General features: G+C 41.7%; 1 protein-coding gene across 3 annotated transcripts in view; it reads right to left on the bottom strand.

The window, feature by feature from the left end:
* sema5ba (sema domain, seven thrombospondin repeats (type 1 and type 1-like), transmembrane domain (TM) and short cytoplasmic domain, (semaphorin) 5Ba) overlaps positions 1–22,641 on the bottom strand; it is a 945,671-nt gene that overhangs the window by 668,937 nt on the left and 254,093 nt on the right. For 2 of the 3 annotated variants that reach the window (XM_034185844.1, XM_034185841.1), the window contains exon 2: positions 1,177–1,240. The exons of the other annotated variant lie outside the window; for it this stretch is intronic. The gene's annotated coding sequence lies outside the window, so the exon portion shown is untranslated. The remainder of the gene's footprint in view (positions 1–1,176; positions 1,241–22,641) is intronic. 3 annotated transcript variants of the gene reach the window in all.

The raw sequence follows: 22,641 nt of genomic DNA, 5'->3' as shown, positions 1-22,641 counted from the left end.
CGTGTGGGAGAGAAAAAAAGCTTGAGTATTGATCTTTTTACATGAGGATCGTTCAATATCAATACCAGCATTGGTATTGATATTATCGATATTAGGATCAATCCGCCCACCTCTAGAAAACAGAAAGGGATACACTAAATTTGACAAAATCTGTGTGATGGCACAGCAACATTGTGCCATTGCTTAGGAAGAGTCCTGGGCAGTTGATGTTGTTAAAAACACAAAAGTACTTTTTATCCAATTACTCAATTAATCACCAGAATAATCGATAGAATACTCGATTACTAAAATAATCGATAGCTGCAGCCCTAATGAACATAAAAACTAACCAAAAAATACAGCTGAACAAACATTTTGCAAGCTGGTGATAAAATCACATGACTCAGTTTAGGTCTGGAAGGATACGCTGGTGCTGTGCATCACTGCGTCCAACACGCCACAGAACCACCGAGTCCTGGATGGACAACTTCTCCAAAGTAAGTGTCTAGTATTTGCTGCAAGCAAGTGAAACCTGGGTGTTCCCCACCAAACAGAAAACCTCGCTACAAAAACGAGTCACTGAAAACACAACAGCGCCAGAAGCACTCATGTCCAGCCAACCGTGTCTGGCTCGGCTGACGTACGTGACCTCACGGGGAAAAAGCATTCTTGTCATTGTAGGACCCTCAGCTCATCCATTATTAACATAAGATTGGTTTTTTGTACTCACAAGGTATTAACTATAAAAGTCAAAACACATTTTTACAAAGAAAATCATCCAGAATTACCAAATTAGTCCAAATCCACTAGTAAGCAAGAAGTTGTTTTCCCAGGTTGGAATCAGCTCTGAAACAGAACCAGCTGTCAGAAGCAAACCATCAAAACAGTTGTTTTGAACACTTTACTCGCCTCCCTAAGTCCAAGTTCAAGGATCTGAGTAAACCAAGAGCAAAAGCACTTATCAAAGTAAATTAACCCCGTGTGTGGTTTGTATTTTCCCCCAGTGGCTGCGGTGCCAGGGCTGCAACAAACAAAACGGCAAAGAACGGCGCGCCACCACACTCGGTGATTTAAAAAGGCCAGAGTTTGACAATGCACCTGAGCACAAGAACACAGACACATGGAAGAAAGAAAGAAGCAGAAGCACATTAAAGCTTGAGGAAAAGTGTTGAATCAAGAAGAAGAATATGAACTCACCAACTAAGCATCACTGGAGCGTCAGGACGGGGTGAGGGGGCTGGCTGTCCTTTTCAAACTGATTCTGGAAGAAGCAAGAGAGGAGGGGGAAGGGTGAGTCTTTCACTGGCTGTTCACCTCCTTCTCACAAGCAGAGCGCACAGCCACAAAAACCTGCTGGCGCACTCGTAAACAAACCGCCAACTTTTCAATGGAGCGCAGAACGTGGCGCAGAAGCGGAGTTTAAAAACGGTCTTTGTGGGGTTGCAGCTGGACAACCAGCGGGAGCTGCAGGATGTTCTGCACCATTTTACCTCCTCATCTGAAGGCCTAATGGCACAATAACACACCAAACTGGTCGCAACTCAAACACAAAACCTAACTTAAGCAGCGCAGAAAACGACCACACAGTCTGATTCTGGTTCTTGATGTAAATTCAGTGAATGGACGTCTAAGTGAGCTGAAAGAAAAACAGATGCTAATATGCAGAGACCACTCTGGGTTCCAAGCTTTTTGATCTCCACGCCACAGAGCAAATTGGAACAAATAGCACTGGCTGGTTTGTATGGCAACCTGAAAGAGCAGCTCTGACTTCCCGCACCTCTCACAGTGTCAACCACCACGATATGGCTGCTGTGTGTTGTACTGCCTCACAAAGCAGTCAGAGAAGGCCAAGGTGCCACATTCACACAGACAACATTATTCAGGTGTTCCCTGAGTTAGAGCGCTTCATCAACACCTGTCAGATCAGGTTAGGTAAGGCGCATGTTCCATTCAGTTCCACATCCAACTCATTAGTGCAGAAGACACGTGTAGATTCTTCGGTGCAGGGAAACACTGACACAACTTTCATACAGTGGGGAAAGAAAGTACTTGATACACCAGCAATTTTGCAAGTTCACCCACTTACAAGTTATGGAGGAGGCTGGCATTTTCAGCATACTGTGAGAGACAGAATCTAAAAAAAAAAAGTCCAGGAAATCACACTGTATGAGTTTTAAATAATTTATTTGCATTTCACTGCATGAAAAAGGTATTTGATACATTAGAATTCTGGCATTCACAGACCTCTTAGTTCTCCTTTAAGAAGCCCTCTTGTTCTCCTCTCATTATCTCTATTACCTGCACCTGTTCGAACTCATTAGGAGTATAAAAGACACATGTGCACACACACAAACAAACCCCAACCTCTCCACAATGGCCAAGACCAAAGAGCTGTGTAAGAGCACCAGGGGTAAAATTATAGACCTTCACAAGGCTGGAATGGGCTACAGGAGAATAGCCAAACAGCTTTGTGAGAAGTCTACTACTGTTGGTGCAATTGTCAGAAAATGGAAGGAGTTCAAGACAACAGTCAATCTCCCTCGCTCTGGGGCCCCCTGCAAGATCTCACCGTGTGGGGTATCAATGATCTTGAGAACAGTGAGGAATCAGCCCAGAATTACACGCCAGGACCTGGTCAGTGACCTGAAGACAGCTGGGACCACAGTCACAAGGAGGACAATTAGTAACACACTACACCATCATGGATTAAAATCCTGCACCGCACGCAAGGTACCCCTGCTCAAGCCTGCACATGTCTAGGCCCATCTGAAGTTTGCCAGTGACAATCTGGATGACCAAGAAGAGTCATGGGAGAAAGTCATGTGGTCAGATGAGACCAAGATAGAACTTTTTGGTCGAAATGCCACTCACCGTGTTTGGAGGAAGAAGAAGGATGAGTACAACCCCAATAACACCATCCCTACTGTGAAGCATGGAGGTGGAAACATTATGCTTTGGGGATGCTTTTCTGCACAGGGGACGGGATGACTGCACCGCATTGAGGGGAGGATGAACGGGGCCATGTATTGTGAGATACTGGCCAAAAACCTCCTTCCCTCAGTCAGAGCACTGAAGATGGGTCGTGGCTGGGTGTTCCAACATGACAATGACCCGAAGCACACAGCCAAGATAACCAAGGAGTGGCTCTGTAAGAAGCACATCAAGGTCCTGAAGTGGCCTAGCCAGTCTCCAGACCTGAATCCAATAGAAAATCTCTGGAGAGAGCTGAAACTCCATGTTGTCCAGAGACAGACCAGAAACCCTGCTGCAGTGTGTGCAAACTTTGTTAAGACCTACAGGAAATGCTTAGTCTCTGTAATTTCAAACAAAGGTTTTTGTACCGAGTATTAAGTTCTGTATTTCTAATGTATCAAATACCTTTTTCATGCAATAAAATGCAAATAAATTATTTAAAACTCATATTTCCTGTTTTTTTTTTTTGTTTTGTTTTTTTAGATTCTGTATCTCACAGTAGAACTGCACATATGCTGAAAATGTCAACCTCCTCCATAATGTGTACAGTAGTGTTCAGAATAATAGTAGTGCTATGCGACTAAAAAGATTAATCCAGGTTTTGAGTATATTTCTTATTGTTACATGGGAAACAAGGTACCAGTAGATTCAGTAGATTCTCACAAATCCAACAAAGCCAAGCATTCATGATATGCACACTCTTAAGGCTATGAAATTGGGCTATTAGTAAAAAAAAAAGTAGAAAGGGGGTGTTCACAATAATAGTAGCATCTGCTGTTGACGCTGCAAACTCAAAACTATTATGTTCAAACTGCTTTTTTAGCAATCCTGTGAATCACTAAACTAGTATTTAGTTGTATTACCACAGTTTTTCATGATTTCTTCACATCTGCGAGGCATTAATTTTGTTGGTTTGGAACCAAGATTTTGCCCGTTTACTAGTGTGCTTGGGGTCACTGTCTTGTTGAAACACCCATTTCAAGGGCATGTCCTCTTCAGCATAAGGCAACATGGCCTCTTCAAGTATTTTGACATATCAAACTGATCCATGATACCTGGTATGCGATATATAGGCCCAACACCATAGTAGGAGAAACATGCCCATATCATGATGCTTGCACCACCGTGCTTCACTGTCTTCACTGTGAACTGTGGCTTGAATTCAGAGTTTGGGGGTCATCTCATAAACTGTCTGCAGCCCTTGGACCCAAAAAGAACAATTTTACTCTCATCAGTCCACAAAATATTCCTCCATTTCTCTTTAGGCCAGTTGATGTGTTCTTTGGCAAATTGTAACCTCTGCTGCACATGTCTTTTATTTAACAGAGGGACTTTGCGAGGGATTCTTGCAAATAAATTAGCTTCACACAGGCATCCCATTTTCCTCAGGCTTTCAAAGAGAAAAGCATGTTCAACAGCTGCTGGCTTCATCCTTAAATAGGGGACACCTGATTCACACCTGTTTGTTCCACAAAAGTGACGAACTCACTGACTGAATGCCACACTACTATTATTGTGAACACCCCCTTTTCTACTTTTTTTACTAATAGCCCAATTTCATAGCCTTAAGAGTGTGCATATCATGAATGCTTGATCTTGTTGGATTTGTGAGAATCTACTGAATGTACTAGTACCTTTTTTCCCATGTAACAATAAGAAATATACTCAAAACCTGGATTAATCTTTTTAGTCACATAGCACTACTATTATTCTGAACACTACTATAAGTGGGTGAACTTGCAAAATCGCAGGTGTATCAATTACTTTCTTTCCCCACTGTATTTTGCATGAACATGCTAAAGACGAGCCCTCTCTCTATCTCCGACTCACTCTAAAACAGCCTTTTAGCAGTTCAAATTTAAAAGATGGCAACCATTTTTCAGGTTCAAACACTATTTTGCCAAATAATTTGCATAATACCCTGATTGTAGTCTTACACACCTCTCTGCAGCTTCTCTCCCGCTGCCATCCCCTCATTACCTCATCCCCGTAGAGACGGTGCCTGCTCTCAGACCACCAATAACCAGCAAAAATCTATTTAAGCATAAAAATTCAAAAAGAAAAAAATAATATAGCACCTTCAACTGCACCCGACTAAAACAGTTAAATGATGGCCTATTAAACATTAGGTCTCTCTCTTCTAAGTCCCTGTTAGTAAATGATATAATAATTTATCAACATATTGATTTATTCTGCCTTACAGAAACCTGGTTACAGCAGGATGAATATGTTAGTTTAAATGAGTCAACACCCCCAAGTCATACTAACTGTCAGAATGCTCGTAGCACGGGCCGAGGCGGAGGATTAGCAGCAATCTTCCATTCCAGCTTATTAATTAATCAAAAACCCAGACAGAGCTTTAATTCATTTGAAAGCTTGACTCTTAGTCTTGTCCATCCAAATTGGAAGTCCCAAAAAACAGTTTTATTTGTTATTATCTATCGTCCACCTGGTCGTTACTGTGAGTTTCTCTGTGAATTTTCAGACCTTTTGTCTGACTTAGTGCTTAGCTCAGATAAGATAATTATAGTGGGCGATTTTAACATCCACACAGATGCTGAGAATGACAGCCTCAACACTGCATTTAATCTATTATTAGACTCAATTGGCATTGCTCAAAATGTAAATGAGTCCACCCACCACTTTAATCATATCTTAGATCTTGTTCTGACTTATGGTATGGAAATTGAAGACTTAACAGTATTCCCTGAAAACTCCCTTCTGTCTAATCATTTCTTAATAACATTTACATTTACTCTGATGGACTACCCAGCAGTGGGGAATAAGTTTCATTACACTAGAAGTCTTTCAGAAAGCACTGTAACTAGGTTTAAGGATATGATTCCTTCTTTATGTTCTCTAATGCCATATACCAACACAGTGCAGAGTAGCTACTTAAACTCTGTAAGTGAGATAGAGTATCTCGTCAATAGTTTTACATCCTCATTGAAGACAACTTTGGATGCTGTAGCTCCTCTGAAAAAGAGAGCTTTAAATCAGAATTGCCTGACTCCGTGGTATAACTCACAAACTCGCAGCTTAAAGCAGATAACCCATAAGTTGGAGAGGAAATGGCATCTCACTAATTTAGAAGATCTTCACTTAGCCTGGAAAAAGAGTCTGTTGCTCTATAAAAAAAGCCCTCCGTAAAGCTAGGACATCTTACTACTCATCACTAATTGAAGAAAATAAGAACAACCCCAGGTTTCTTTTCAGCACTGTAGCCAGGCTGACAAAGAGTCAGAGCTCTATTCAGCCGAGTATTCCTTTAACTTTAACTAGTAATGACTTCAAGACTTTCTTTGCTAATAAAATTTGAACTATTAGAGAAAAAACTACTCATAACCATCCCAAAGACGTATCGTTATCTTTGGCTGCTTTCAGTGATGCCGGTATTTGGTTAGACTCTTTCTCTCCGATTGTTGTGTCTGAGTTATTTTCATTAGTTACTTCATCCAAACCATCAACATGTCTATTAGACCCCATTCCTACCAGGCTGCTCAAGGAAGCCCTACCATTATTTAATGCTTCGATCTTAAATATGATCAGTCTATCTTTATTAGTTGGCTATGTACCACAGGCTTTTAAGGTGGCAGTAATTAAACCATTACTTAAAAAGCCATGACTTGACCCAGCTATCTTAGCTAATTACAGGCCAATCTCCAACCTTCCTTCTCTCTCAAAAATTCTTGAAAGGGTAGTTGTAAAACAGCTAACTGATCATCTGCAGAGGAATGGTCTATTTGAAGAGTTTCAGTCAGGTTTTAGAATTCATCATAGTACAGAAACAGCATTAGTGAAGGTTACAAATGATCTTCTTATGGCCTCAGACAGTGGACTCATCTCTGTGCTTCTTCTGATAGACCTCAGTGCTGCTTTTGATACTGTTGACCATAAAAATTTTATTACAGAGATTAGAGCATGCCATAGGTATTAAAGGCACTGCGCTGCGGTGGTTTGAATCATATTTATCTAATAGATTACAATTTGTTCATGTAAATGGGAAATCTTCTTCACAGACTAAGGTTAATTATGGAGTTCCACAAGGTTCTGTGCTAGGACCAATTTTATTCACTTTATACATGCTTCCCTTAGGCAGTATTATTAGACGGCATTGCTTAAATTTTCATTGTTACGCAGATGATACGCAGCTTTATCTATCCATGAAGCCAGAGGACACACACCAATTAGCTAAACTGCAGGATTGTCTTACAGACATAAAGACATGGATGACCTCTAATTTCCTGCTTTTAAACTCAGATAAAACTGAAGTTATTGTACTTGGCCCCACAAATCTTAGAAACATGGTGTCTAACCAGATCCTTACTCTGGATGGCATTACCCTGACCTCTAGTAATACTGTGAGAAATCTTGGAGTCATTTTTGATCAGGATATGTCATTCAATGCGCATATTAAACAAATATGTAGGACTGCTTTTTTGCATTTACGCAATATCTCTAAAATTAGAAAGGTCTTGTCTCAGAGTGATGCTGAAAAACTAATTCATGCATTTATTTCCTCTAGGCTGGACTATTGTAATTCATTATTATCAGGTTGTCCTAAAAGTTCCCTGAAAAGCCTTCAGTTAATTCAAAATGCTGCAGCTAGAGTACTAACGGGGACTAGAAGGAGAGAGCATATCTCACCCATATTGGCCTCTCTTCATTGGCTTCCTGTTAATTCTACAATAGAATTTAAAATTCTTCTTCTTACTTATAAGGTTTTGAATAATCAGGTCCCATCTTAGTACCATATCACCCCAATAGAGCACTTCGCTCTCAGACTGCAGGCTTACTTGTAGTTCCTAGGGTTTGTAAGAGTAGAATGGGAGGCAGAGCCTTCAGCTTTCAGGCTCCTCTCCTGTGGAACCAGCTCCCAATTCAGATCAGGGAGACAGACACACTCTCTACTTTTAAGATTAGGCTTAAAACTTTCCTTTTTGCTAAAGCTTATAGTTAGTGCTGGATCAGGTGACCCTGAACCATCCCTTAGTTATGCTGCTACAGACTTAGACAGCTGGGGGGTTCCCATGATGCACTGAGTGTTTCTTTCTCTTTTTGCTCTGTATGCACCACTCTGCATTTAATCATTAGTGATTGATCTCTGCTCCCCTCCACAGCATGTCTTTTTCCTGGTTCTCTCCCTCAGCCCCAACCAGTCCTAGCAGAAGACTGCCCCTCCCTGAGCCTGGTTCTGCTGGAGGTTTCTTCCTGTTAAAAGGGAGTTTTTCCTTCCCACTGTCGCCAAGTGCTTGCTCACAGGGGGTCGTTTTGACCGTTGGGGTTTTTTACGTAATTATTGTATGGCCTTGCCTTACAATATAAAGCGCCTTGGGGCAACTGTTTGTTGTGATTTGGCGCTATATAAATAAAATTGATTGATTGATTGATTGATTTCAATTATCTTTGCGTCAGATATTTTTTCATACACAAAATCCCATTTTGGAACCAAAGAAAGAATCTGGTGCATCTTTCTATTCCAAATAATACCTGCCACGAAAGCCTCTAATCACAGACTTTATGGAGGATCTGCTGATATGAGGCTTTCACAAGCATTATGATATTTTATTATTTTTGCTGATATAAAATCTTTTATTTTATCAAATAAAGCATGCAGAAAAACACAGTGGCTGTTGGAAATGGTATCACTACATACTTTACCCAGCAAAAGTAGCCCCAAAGGCATTGTTTACAATACTGTCAAGCATGGCTGGGACCCCATCACCCCTTATTCAATTGTGCCCCAAGAGACAGAGGCAAAGAGACCAGCCATTCACTTTCATTCAGAGTAGGCATTTTACAGCAACAAGAGACAAGTGATCACTGTCTTGCCAGCTAGCTGGGGCCAAAACAGATGATAAGTCTATTTTTTGCAAATGCTGAATGAAGTAATGCACCCACTGCCAAACTGAGTTTGGGCAGCATGATGGTAGAACAACATATGTCGTTGGTTGCTCAAACAAAATAATCCAAGATAGATGGCATACACTCTCCGAAACCTGTATTTATATATAAAGGTTGTATGTTTGCATTTTTCCTCTTATATTTTGTAAACAGTGAGAAATAAACATGTTTATATAGCAGCAGTTTTTTTTTTTTTTACTCTCATATCAGTATCATATCTGCACCCCCCAAAAAATCTGTATCGAATGAGCTCTAGTATTTGGCTTATGGCATCAACAACATCCTTTGGATGGACTCAACATAATCCTGATGACGCCGCCTGAGAGCGCAGTGCGACGTCTCGCACCATGGGAAGTCCTTAAAGCGACAGTGTCACCTCAAAATCTCTCATGAGCCGTTAAAATTTTCACTGAAAACCAGCTTAATTTTTCGAACCGTGTCCACTTCGATGTGTCTCACAGGTTTAGAAAAAATTTTGATCAAACAAAGTGCCAGTCTCTCAGCAACTTCTCAGACAAAGGAATTCCGACGAGGGGCTGGACGACTCCTCCCACAAGGAGTGCTCACAGGCGAATGACGTCACCGACAGGCGTGGAAAAACTCACGCATGCGCACGAGGGTTCATGCATGTCTGACTTAAAAACATATGAATGAAATCCATATAATTTTTGAAAAATGACCTATACTTTATGGACAGCCCTCGTATATATATATATATATATATATATATATATATATATATATATATATATATATATATATATATATATATATATATATATATATATATATATAAATTTGCTAAAATAAAAAAATTCACATTGTCATTATGGGGTATTGTGTGTAGAAATTTGAGGGAAAAATATGAATTTCATCCATTCTGGAATAAGGCTGTAACATAAATAAAGGTGGAAAAAATGCAGCACTGTGAATACTTTCTGAATGCACTGCATAAATGCAGATTGCTAAGTGTGTTCAGAGATGTAATCAGTCACTTTGCAATCATTTCCCTCTCCTTGTCTGAGATGGACCCCCTACTGATCCAAATTTACCATAAATGCAACAATCGTCAGAGCCTGCAAGCACAACTGGTTCAGGTAGGCAAGTCCTCAATGTTACATTCCCATACTGCAATATATTCATACATAAGAAATGTCCCCTTGTCATATCTCTATAAACGTTGTTCTTTGATTGTGTGCACTCATACACATTATAAATATTTTTGCACTGCTTTTAATCTTGCCAACGACTGCCCAGTGTCCCCGTCAGCAGTTACTGCAGTCTGCAGAATCATGAATTGTGTCATCACTGCCCAATGTCTCTCACATAACACGATTGAAGTCGACTAGCGCACGAAGGAGGAATTGCATGCCATTCGTGAAAAAATCAGAGCTGCCTCCAATGCCTTGTACACGTGTTGCTAGAGCTATTCGCGCACATCAGTGGCTGAAAGACAGACAATGCCTTGTAAGAGCCCATTAAATCCATCTTGCAGCAGGTGTCGGCCAAATTCCAGCTGACACATCTAACACCACTCGATTGACACTTAGAAAATGTGTGGCCATTCACGCTGTTAGCACAAAAACAGTAAGCAGACAATTACTTTCGAGCCAGATGTGAAATTTGTCAAAGTGCACACACGTGGTGCACTCGCACGTGTGTGCATGTATGGCGCGTGTTGTGCCCCCCTCCCCCCGAAACACATGTGGCATATGTGTGTTTTGTGTGGCTTGTGGGGGGCACACTTGCATAAAATGCTTATGTACAGACATGAACACCTGCGGGGCCGGACAGCTAGGTCACAATGCACACAGCACAGTGAGCCACCAAATGACAGCTCAGTGCACAGGTCATGTCACAGTACAAACACAGAGACAACAGCCAGGACAGGTATATTAATAATGACTACACAACCTACATACACAATTACATAACAAATAACTCAAAAATAATGATCACATAACAGAGAGTGATACGTTGGTGTGTGTGCACTGAACTGACAGGGGGCGTATCCACCGTCAGCTGCAGTTGTTGAGATCTCTTTTTCTGGACGAACACGTACCATGTTTGGGCAGACATGACCTAACAACTGTCCACTGTGACACGCATGTGTCTGCTTGCTGTCCTCATGTGGACATACATTAAAAAAATATATCGCTGTCAATGGGCTGCAGCGATTGAGAGCATGATGCGCACATTGACAGGCTGGGCTGCTCCAGGTGAAACAGACTATCAGATCATAACACGCAGTGGGCGATCTGAATGTCACTTTACCCATGTGAGCTCTGTTCCACATGACGCAGTGTCTATCCTGTGCCGCGCCATCCACAGGACATGCGTGTCAGGCTGGACACACACACGGGACCGGCTGGACACACCGTGCCAGCAGATGTGGACATGATAAGAGCGAACTGCTTCATTCATGTCATTTCATGACTTTACGTCTGTGACCATGGGTCTTCTACAGAGGAACAGATGATTCATACTTGTATTGTTCACTCGATAAGAGGGATTCAATAAAATGCGATGTTTTTTTATGGTGTGTGGTTTTTTTTTATCTCCTTGTAGATTTCATGCATTTTATGCACCTTTTATGGAACAGCAATGGTAGCACAGTGGTAAAGTTTCTGGTTGGCAATCAGACCTTTTGTAAATTGCAGGTTTGAATCCCATGGGTGGCATGTATTTTTTTTTTTCTTCACAGCAGCTGCGCGATGTGGTTACACATGCTCCAGCTGCTCGCACTGTGTTCCCACTGCGATGGTCTAACCGTCGCAACGGGATCATTCACGCGTACCCAACCATGTGTCCCTCCCAATGTCGGCTCGATGTTTTCATGGTTCGCTCCTATGAGCTGTTTCGTCGTGATTCACCCTGATTTGTATTTATTCATACTATGTGTGAAGGGGCCATTAGGAAGGTCAGCGTGTTGCTGTCATAGCCTTGAAGTAACTTGGGCAGCACGTCTCCAGCAAGACTGAGCAACCTGCAAATTTTGCATTTGGCTCAACATTTTTGTGTGTTTGCATATTATTTTGTTGTTGAGCAGTAACTTAATTGATATCACTGTTGTTATAATGGATATTTTACTCAGTGGTGGGCACAGCAAACCAAAAAGTTAGCTTTGATAACCGCTAATCCATGAACTGAAAAGTTAACTTTTATACTGCTAAATCAATAAGAAATTTAGGGGAAGTCACTGCTAACCGCTAACTATTATTATTGACTCGATAAACTTCTGAGAAAAATCAATGGCAATCACAAACCCAAAATGAACAATGAGCCAGTGCTTCTGTCTTTATGCACTCTGCCCGCTGCTGCCCCTCCAAAAGTGTAATTTGCTTTCCACATAGAACAACACAGACAGTGGGAAATTCAAATGAGTCTCCTTTCAGTCACTGGTTGGTTGGTTGGTTTATTTGTATAAACCAACACAGAAGTTACTGTAACATTTGTGTTGGGTTTTACAAATAAATGTATTTGGAAATATGTCATATTTTTCATTTGTAAAAAAAGGCATTTGCAAAACTGAAAATTCTGTTTGTGAAGTATGATTCACAACGAATAGTGACCAACGATGACACATTGGTCGGGAGAGTGATTGAAAGGAGACTCATTTGAATTTCCCATAATACCTTTTGGTGCGTGTGTCTGTTAACACTCAATCCTTCAGAATTAGTACATTATGTTAAAAGATATGTGTGATTTTTTTTTCACTTTGTAAAAATGCCAAAAAACGGTCCGGAATTAGTTTTGTTTCTAAGTAAAACCATGAGTGAAAAGTGTTTTGCATTTCATGTCTCCTGCCTTCTATCTGTGTTTTTTTTTTTCTTGCAACAGCAGCTGGCCCACTCCCTTCTGCTGGGGGAGGACTGAACTCCTCACAGTGGTCTGACTGTTTCAAAATATGCAACAGACAGGAACTAACATGTATGATTTTAGGGTTTACAAATGTTTTTGGCCGTTAAGCTTTACTCACTATGCCCGCAAAAAAATGTTAGCCGACTGGAACTAAATCTAGCGGACACTAATTGGTCCACTGATGGTTTTCAAAATTCACTGAAGAGCTAATCCACTAACAACAAAGTTATCTTCACTAATTAGCGGTTAGCAGATTAACAGAATTGTGTCCACCACTGGTTTTACTGTACTAGGTCTGAATGCTTACCATAGTCATGATGTTCAATTTGTCAAATATGTCAGTGTCAATACACATGTCAGTGTCTCCTCCAGAAAATTTGTTTAGTTGGTAAGAGGTATTCAGCTGGCTCATGAGGGGAGTCTTATGAGTATTTTCTTTGATGCTCATATTATGATAATATATCAAATTATGTATGTACAAGAGGTCTTGGTGAATTTTATTGTACCTGCATAAATGGTAAGTGTCCATCATATGGAGAGATATTGCTCCATTTCAAGAACCCTTAGGTCTGGCTGCTGTGGGATGCAACAACCAACCTGTTGCTTATATTAGTAGATAATACTAAATACTGTATTTAGCAGCGGCCGTGGCTTGTGAATCCAAGTGGTTTGTGCACTTGGATTCAGTGTGGAAGGTTCCCGGCTCAAACCACACCCCTGCCACATTTCTCCATGTACTATGGAGTTGTGTCTGGAAGGGCATCCGTCGTAAAACTTGTGCCAGCAAATCCACCTTGGATTTGCTGTGGCGACCCTGAGTATAAAAACAAGGGAGCAGATGAAGGGACTTGTGCCAGCAAATCCACCTTGGATTTGCTGTGGCGACCCTGAGTAAAAAAACAAGGGAGCAGATGAAGGGACTTGCTTCTAAATGCTACTTTTATTGATTGAGAACAATACATTTTAGCCCAAAGTACTGAATAATCCACCTACCCCTGGAGAACCTTTAAGGCCCCTTCACACATAGTGAGACATTTGGTCGAAAATGGAGAAACAGTGCGAAACAGTTTGAATTAGTAATCCACGAAACATGGCACCAACAGGTAGGCATGCACGATCCCAGTGTGAGGGTTTGCGCATGCAACGGTGTCTTTTGAGCAGGAACACAGTGCGAGCTGCTGCAGCCGCTCACACTGTGGGACGAGCTGCAGCACAGCTTTGTGTAGGAAAATAAAATATAAACCAGCTGTATAATTAGTGAATATCACTGGGTTGATATGAATAATACATAAAAGAGGACGCAAATCAGAACCCCATCTGCCATGCCCCCATCCGTTCAGTGCACAGACCAAGGTGTCACTCTGTGATCAGATGAGAGGCGCCTCGCATGCGGGGGGGGAGGCAGTGCACAAACCACACATCTGGCATGTCACATGTGGAACTGGCAACTCCACAGTCATGGAGCACTTAGACGAATTTCTCATCCAGCTCGACAGTGATCGTCTTCTGACTGTTTTCGTGATGTTAGTACGAATGGCCACACATCAACCCTCTGGGGTCTGAGGGCATTTTTTTGGACAGTTCACTCGCCTGGCATAAATGTTTTATTATTGCTGTTAACAGCTCTCCCTGCATCCATTGATATGGTAAACAGTGCTTTACGCAGAGAAAGCAACAGAGTTATCCAGTAACATTCACATGCAAACTAGTGGAGCAATCCTGATAGTTGCATACTCTTTGTTTGAGCACGTGAGATTGTCATCAGAGGCTCTCCATCTGCTCCTGCTTTCACTGATCGCTGTGGGTAATGGCGCAGGGCACACTATGTACTAATAGTATGTACTCATTGGAGCACCCAGGGGGCTATTCAAATGGGCCAACTAGTAACATATCACTCCTGCAAATGATCTTTGGCTTTTCATGTGAGGTAAATCTGCCCTACGATTGGATTTTGGAAAACCATGTGACGGTGAACCAATTCCGATTGGACACTCACATTGCACACGTCATCAAACTTCTATGAGGAGTACAAAGATGGCCGATGGCTGGCTCGAAAGTCTGTGGAGTTAAGTTTTCAGCAAAAAAAAAGTAAGTTTCTATCTCATATCATTAAAAAGTTATTTATAATTTAGTAAAGCTTGGTCTTAGCTGTCATATACAATGGCATCGGCCCCAGAGGGTTAAGTGCCAAATGACCAGTGTTTAGATGTTCATGTGTGTCAGCTGGAATTTGGTCGACACCTGCCGTGAGAAGGTTCGATGGGCTCTCACAGCGCACACTCTGTCTTTCAGTCACTGGTGTGCACAAATAGTTGTAGCAGCAGGTCTATGAGGCACTGGAGGCAGCTACGACTTTACACATTTTGCATTCGATTCCTGCTTCATGAGCAATTCGATGACATTCGCACTATGTGTGAAGGGGCCCTTAGAAGTGTACACTGGGGAAGTAAAGCACCTTGGGGTGACTGTTTGTTGTGATTTGGCGCTATATAAATAAAATTGATTTGATTTGATTTGATGGTCGAGTGGTTATGCGTTGGGCTTGAGACCAGAGGATCCTTGATTCAAATCCCAGCCTGACTGTAAAATTACTAAGGGCCCTTGGGCAAGGTCCTTAATCCCCTAGCTGCTCCCAGTGTGTAGTGAGTGCCTTGTACGGCAGCACCCTGACACGGGGTGAATGTGAGGCATTATTGTAACGTGCTTTGAGCGTCTGATGCAGATGGAAAAACGCAATATAAATGCAGTCCATTTACCATTTTACCATTTACATGATGGTTGAAGTGTCTCATGCTGTTTATGAGTTCACACTGAAGAAGCTGCAGCTCGTTCTGCAAACAAACACATGGTTTATGGAAAAGAAGCACATTACTGAGCTGTTATTTCCTCAACGTTTGCTCATCTACAAGTGTAGGAAATGCGTGGGTTCATCTCAGCACTGCACTTGTACATGTCTCATTTGGTTCGACTTTAACAAGGGTCTGTCAGTCTTTATTGCTCAGAGTCACTCTCCTTCATTGTGCTTTGTTACAAAGAACAGAATCTATTTCAAACACGCAGTTTGTCTTAATGACTTTCTGAAGAAACGTGTTAAGAATATTTTCGTCTGTCCTTGATGCTAACCTGGGAGCTGTGATTGACAGTGTTACCCTTTTCACACTAAAACTCTTTCCTGTGCTCTGACATTATCTGTTTCTGCCCTGACATTAAAATTCCATTATTCTGAAAGAGAGTCACTTCAAGGAGAAAACAGCGCAGCTACTTTTCTTGTATTGTACTGAACCTTTGGATCGGAGAACCACTGGGCATGTACAACGGCAGGAGAAACCCTTGTTGGGACCTAACCATGAGCTTTGAGGTTAAAAAAAAGACCTGCATCTTAACCCTCTGGGGTCCGAGGGCATTTTTTGGACAGTTCACTTGCCTGGTGTAAATGTTTTATTATTGCTGTTAACAGCTCTCCCTGCATCCCACAATCAAGTTTTATGTCTCTTTTTTTCAGGACAACCTGTGCTTTCATAATATATATGCTTTTGTTGTGTTTTATAAGTGTAATAAAGGTTTACAATCAGAAATAAGAAGGAAAAATAGCGCACTGCAAAAATAATTTTCCACACACACTTGTTCAAAACACACAGCAAAATAGAATCACTGTTTTGACACTTTATAAAGGTAATTTGAAGTCTTTTGTGAAAGACTGTACAACAAAAAGGTTCAAACAATAAACACAAATGTACATTTTGAACAATATACAAAATGGTCGATGCATTTTTTTTGTCTTCATCTCAAAGCAATTTCTGTCTGCTTTTACACAAAGGTTACATCACAAACTTCTACTTCTACTTTGTTTTGGAGTGTTCTGTGCTGCTCTGAAAGCAGCTTTCATTCACGCTTTGGCCCACTTTGGCTCCTTACAGTCTGAGGAGCGGACCTCCCCCTCGCTCCATTGATATGGTAAACAGTGCTTTACGCCAAGAAAGCAACAGAGTTATCCAGTAACATTCACATGCAAACTAGTGGAGCAATCCTGATAGTTACACACTCTTTGTTTGAGCATGTGAGATTGTCATCCTAGGCTCTCCGTCTGCTCTGTCTGCTTTCACTGATCGCTGTGCGTAATGGCGCAGGGCGCATTGGAGCCTAATAGTATGTACTCATTGGAGCACCCAGGGGGCTATTCAAACGGGCCAACTAGTGATATATCACTCCTGAAAATGATCTTTGGCTTTTCACGTGAGGTAAATCTGCCCTACAATTGGATTTTGGAAAACCATGTGATGGTGAACCAATTCCAATTGGACACTCACATTGCGCATGTCATCACACAGCTTCTATGAGGAGTACAAAGATGGCCAATGGCTGGCTTGAAAGTACACGTAGTTAACTTTTCAGCAAAGAAAAGTACGTTTCTATCTCATATCATTAAAAAGTTATTTATAATTTAGTAAAGCTTGGTCTTAGCCGTCGTATATGATGGCGTCGGCCCCAGAGGGTTAAATTCAGAACAGGTTTGAATGTTATGGTGATTATAAAATTCTACTCCTGGTATTTTTTGGGGGGAGGGGGAGCAGCTAGCATAGACCCAACCCTGGCATCCTGATTGAATAATGCAATGAACCCCCCAGTACCCAGACCATGATATCACAGAGGCATAAACACAGTGTTCCTTTGATCTGTGTTGCTTTGGTGAAAAATGCTGCCATAGCACCAATTTATAGTAGAGTCTATCAATTCATGCTGCCCTATCAAAAAATTCAAGTAGAAATTATGGGTACATTTCCAGTTTTGTAGCCACCGCCGTGATAGGACGCATCACTGGTGGAGACGAGATGGCCTACAGGAGGGAGGTGGACAGTCTGGTGATGTGGTGTGGAGACAAGAACCTCACCCTCAACACAGACAAGACCAAGGAAATGATAGTGGACATAAGGAAGGAGAGGAGGCCTCACCAGCTGCTGCTCATCCGAGCTCTTGAGGTGGAGAGGGTGAGGAACTTCAAGTACCTGGGGATCCACATCAGCGATGACCTCACCTGGACATTCAACACCACACAGGTGGTGAAGAAGACTCATCGGCGGCTGTATTTCCTGAGGAGGCTGAGGAAATTTGTGATGGCACCCAAGTTCCTCAGCAACTCCTACAGCTGCATCATTGAGTCAGTCCTGACCACCTGCATCACTGTGTGGTATGGCAGCTCTACTGAGTGGGACCACAAACGCCTGCAGAGAGTGGTAAGGACTGCGTCTAAGATCACCAGGACCCCACAACCCTCAATGCAGAGCATCTACCACTGCAGAGTCCACAGGAGAGCTCCCATCATCAAAGACCCCAGTCACCCCCAACATGGACTATTCACACTCCTCCCCTCAGGCCGCACGTTCAGGACTGTGAGATGCAGAACCACAGGTTCAAGAATTCCTTCTTTCCCACAGCCATTAGACTGTTAAACAGCTGACACCCCCCCAAGGACAAAGCCCCCATCACTGGTCACTTTCTGTTCTATTGGACACTTATTATATTACAAACACTTGATTCTATTGCACTACAATACCTGTTAACTTGAATCCATTGGCCCATTTGCACTAAACCATTTACTGCTGAATGTTGCACAAAACAGTGAATGTTGCACACTGATGCACTGTCATGTACATATCATGTAGGCCATTACACAAGTATATTTTATATTTCCCTTCTTACAGTGTATATTTCTTTTTATTACATTATTACATTTTTATTACATTGCTTGTTATATTCTATTGTTCTTACCAGCATGCTTATTTTATGTTATTTCATTCTTTTCTTTATTTCCATTTATATTTACATATTTTATACTTAGAGTCATTTATATATATATTTGGGCATCCAGTGTGGGCAGCAAAGTAAGAATTTTATTGCACAGGGAAACATGCTTCTTTACTGTGCATATGACAATAAAAGCTTTGACTGTTTAAACTTGAATCATAGCCCATAAACTTTTAATTTGAAATGTATAATGAATTTTATTTGTTGAAATTACAAAGAAAGGTGTGTAGAGCAAGGGGGGGGCATGTTTTCATACTCATATTTTACACATGATTTCAAAGGGGAGCATATTTTGATACACCAGTATCCCTTATCAGGTAATGCTTCCATTAAACACACATTTTACTTACATGTCCACTAACGGGCAGCAAGGTGGCTCAATGGTTACCACTGGTGCCTCACAGCAAGAAGATCATGAGATTGCTTCCCACCTATGGACTTTCTATGTAGATTGTACATGGATTGTGTATGTTCTGTGGGGATAGACACCAGCCCCACCCCGCACCCCCAGTCCTGCACCCATGGCCCTTAATTGTAGTAAGCGGGTATTGAGAATAGATGGATTGATGCCCACTCACTCCATGTGTACAGTTAGAACACAATGAGCATGTGTTGGTATGCTATTTATATTTTTACATATGATTTTAAAGGGAGTGTACAGTATGTCCTGTTCTGCAAAGTAACTTCAACAACGTTGCATGAATTTATGGGTGTAGAAACAGTTCTCAGAGACCTGGGTTGTGGCTGTGCAGGCACAGAGCCACAAAGTGACACATCTGAATAGGCAGCATAACTTTACAAAACACCAGACTGCAGCATCAGTCCTGCCGCTTTCTGGGCCTCCACCAAGTCCACAGACACTACAAAAGTAAGCTCTATAACACTTTGGGGGTAATAAAGCCTGCATATGCAAACCAAACCTGCAACTGCCAAACAAAACTGTCTCTCCAGGACACAAGCACCAAACCAGGGCACCAAATGCCACTGTTACTAGAGGACACCACTGCTAATGCCAAAAAAAAAAAAAAAAAGTGGCCTTGCGTCCACCCTAGAGCCACCCTACAACAACAGGCCACATCAACTCCAAAAGAAGCTGGAGCAACACAACATTAAGAGGCTTGTGAGCTGAACAAATCGTGACTTTCATGCATTAAACAGCAGTCTTTGCAAGTGAACTGTTCTAACTTCTGCACCATCAAGAACCATGGGAGCCTCCAGCGGGTACTGAGGACTGCTAAAAAAATCTGGTTGTCTTTTCCAACCATCACCAGCATTTACCACACACACTGTATCAGGAGAGCCAGGAGCATTGTAAGTCACCCCAGGCAACCCTCATGCACACTCTTCTCTTTCCTGCCATCTGGTAACAGGTACAGAAACATTCTGCACAAGCATGTGCAATAGCTTCCTCCCCCACGCCATCAGACTGCTGAACGCACAGTGATTACTCTTTGTGCATAAACAACATTAGCGTAAACTGTGTGCACTTTAAAATTTCTATTTTTAAAATTCTTCATATAGCTCAAGTGCACCTTGTTTAGAGCCCCTTCACACAGTGAGAATTTCATCGACTTGCACATGAAGTGCGCATGAAGCAGGAATCGTATGCAAAATGTATAAAATCATAGCTGCCTCCAACGCCTTGTACACCTGCTGCTACAAATATTTGTGCACACCAGTGGCTGAAATACAGAGTGTGCGCTGTGAGAGCCCACTGAACCCACTCGTGGCAGGTGTCGACCAAATTCCAGCTGACATGCACAAACATTTAACACCGCTCATTTGGAACTTAGAAAATGTGTGGCCATTTGTACTATTAACATGACAACAGTCACCAGACAATCACTGTGGAGCTGGATGTGAAATTTGTCGAAGTGCCCCACGAGTGTGGCTTTGCAAACAGACACAGTGACACAATGACACAGTGGCACAGTGACACAATGTGGTTACACATCGCGCAGCTGATCGCACTGTGTTCCCGCATGCACAAAACCATTGCAGCATGTATTTTTATTTTCACAGCAGCTGTATAACCGCATCTCACAGCTGCTTGCAATGTGTTCCCGCGTGCATGAACCGTTGCAGCGGCATCGTGCACGCCTGCCCATCAGCTCGATGTTTTTGTTTTTCGCTCATACAAGCTGTTCCGCCGTGAGTCGATCTGAGTTGTACTTATTTGCAATATGTGTGAAGGGGACCTTAATATTTTTCCATTAATTGCATCACTGTATAATAAAATTCTACCTTGGAAAAAAAAATTAATTGGCTGCTTGTATTGTGGTTGCCAGTTGCACCTTAACCTTAATCTGTTCGCCAGTTTCACTTTACCTACTGTATCTTCTAATGTCTCTTTTATACTGTAAATTTTATGAAAATTTTGTCATTTTTATGTGTTATGCAGCATCATGTTACTGAAATCACAATAACATTATTTTGAATCTTGAACTACTGTAGAGACATTTGGGCAAAGGCTAACACTAGCCATTAGCAACAATATGCAAATGCTAACATCAAAAATGGCTTCTTTACCATATTTAAATCAGTTAGATGGCCCGCTACCTCATGAACACTTGTCCTTCAATATTCCCTTTAGCTGTCTTCCATTTGCTTCATACTAATGCACATTTAGACTTTACAAGCACCAAACTGTTGGCTTAGCTTAGCACGGAATGTAACCCGCTATTTTGCCACCCCTAATATGATTTGCCACTCTATGATGTTGACACTCCTAACTTAGCACACAGGACTTCACACACACACACACACACACACACACACACACACACACACACACACACACACACACACACACACACACACAGTTTTGTGTATTCAGATAACAAATGAAGAAAGCTTTAAAAAATTACAGGTTGTATTAATTAATGAAAGTATGTAATGTTGCTGTGATTAATATTACTATTGTTCATAATTTCTGTTAATGTTATACAATAATGAATGTTTATGAGTTCAATGGTATGAATATTCATGAGGTGAAAGCTGGAACAAACCATTCAACAAGGCGAAGCCGAGTGGTACGAATGGTACGAATTAAATATCCGTACTATCGAAAGAATGTAAAAACATTCATTATTTGTTTTATTTAACGGCTAAAATAGATCCTGGTCATTTGATATTTTATTAATTTCTAAACAACAGAAAAGGGACTTTCATTTTGGTGTTCCACTGTGACGTGTCGTCCAGTGATGCTGTGCACTGACTTTGGACTTCCAAAAAAAAAAAGACTTTGTGTAGTTTCTCAGTCCAGCCAAAAATCACATCAGCGTTTCATGTTAGAAGCTCTTCATGCATCCAGACGGCTTTGGATTTTGTGTGTGTGTGTGTGTGTGTGTGTGTGTGTGTGTGTGTGTGTGTGTGTGTGTGTGTGTGTGTGTGTGTGTGTGTGTGTGTGTGTGTGTGTGTGTGTGTGTGTGTAGCAGGGTCAGTTAACTCAGTCAAATCATCATGTTGCTGTCCCGTGCACGTGCGCGCGCACACACAACTGGCTCGGTCGAGCTGTGGACCTCCTCAGTGCAGTGAAAAAAAAAGTAATGTCAGAAATGAGTCCAGGTTTTCTTTCTCTCTTCCTGCTAGCAGACAGCACATTGGATTTGTTTTGTGTGTGTGTGTATCTTACAAGAATTAGCAGTGTCAGTTAGCTCAAATTATGTCTCAGGAGAGTCGTGTCCCCCATGCATGCGCTCACACACACAATCTGGTCGGCGCTTGTGCGTGCGTGAACAAAAATAAGACTGTATACGTCCTCAGGGCAGCAAAAAACATAAATAAATCACATCAGAAATGAGTCCAGCTTTTGTTCTTGTTTCCTGCTAACAACCTCCAGGCAGCACAGTGGATTGGTTTTGTGTGTGCGTGTGTGCACAGGCATGTGTGCACATGCATGAGCACGTGCGCACTTGTGTATGCGTGATCACATGTACGCGCATACACGAGGCCATGCATGTGCGCTGTGCACGTGAGAGTGCAATGGTACCAAACGTATGGAACCAAATTTGCACTCTAAATGGAACCGAGCCGCACTCCGAATGCAATGCAACACAATTGGGATGAATTAATCCATGTCATGTGACATACAAAGCACCAATCAAATGACAAGAATCCACT

This window comes from Thalassophryne amazonica, chromosome 14, assembly GCF_902500255.1.
Source record: "Thalassophryne amazonica chromosome 14, fThaAma1.1, whole genome shotgun sequence".
In the NCBI taxonomy this organism is placed as follows: Eukaryota; Metazoa; Chordata; class Actinopteri; order Batrachoidiformes; family Batrachoididae; genus Thalassophryne; species Thalassophryne amazonica.
The sequence above is the reverse complement of the archived record's forward strand: the minus strand, read 5'-3'. Positions and strand labels throughout refer to the sequence as shown.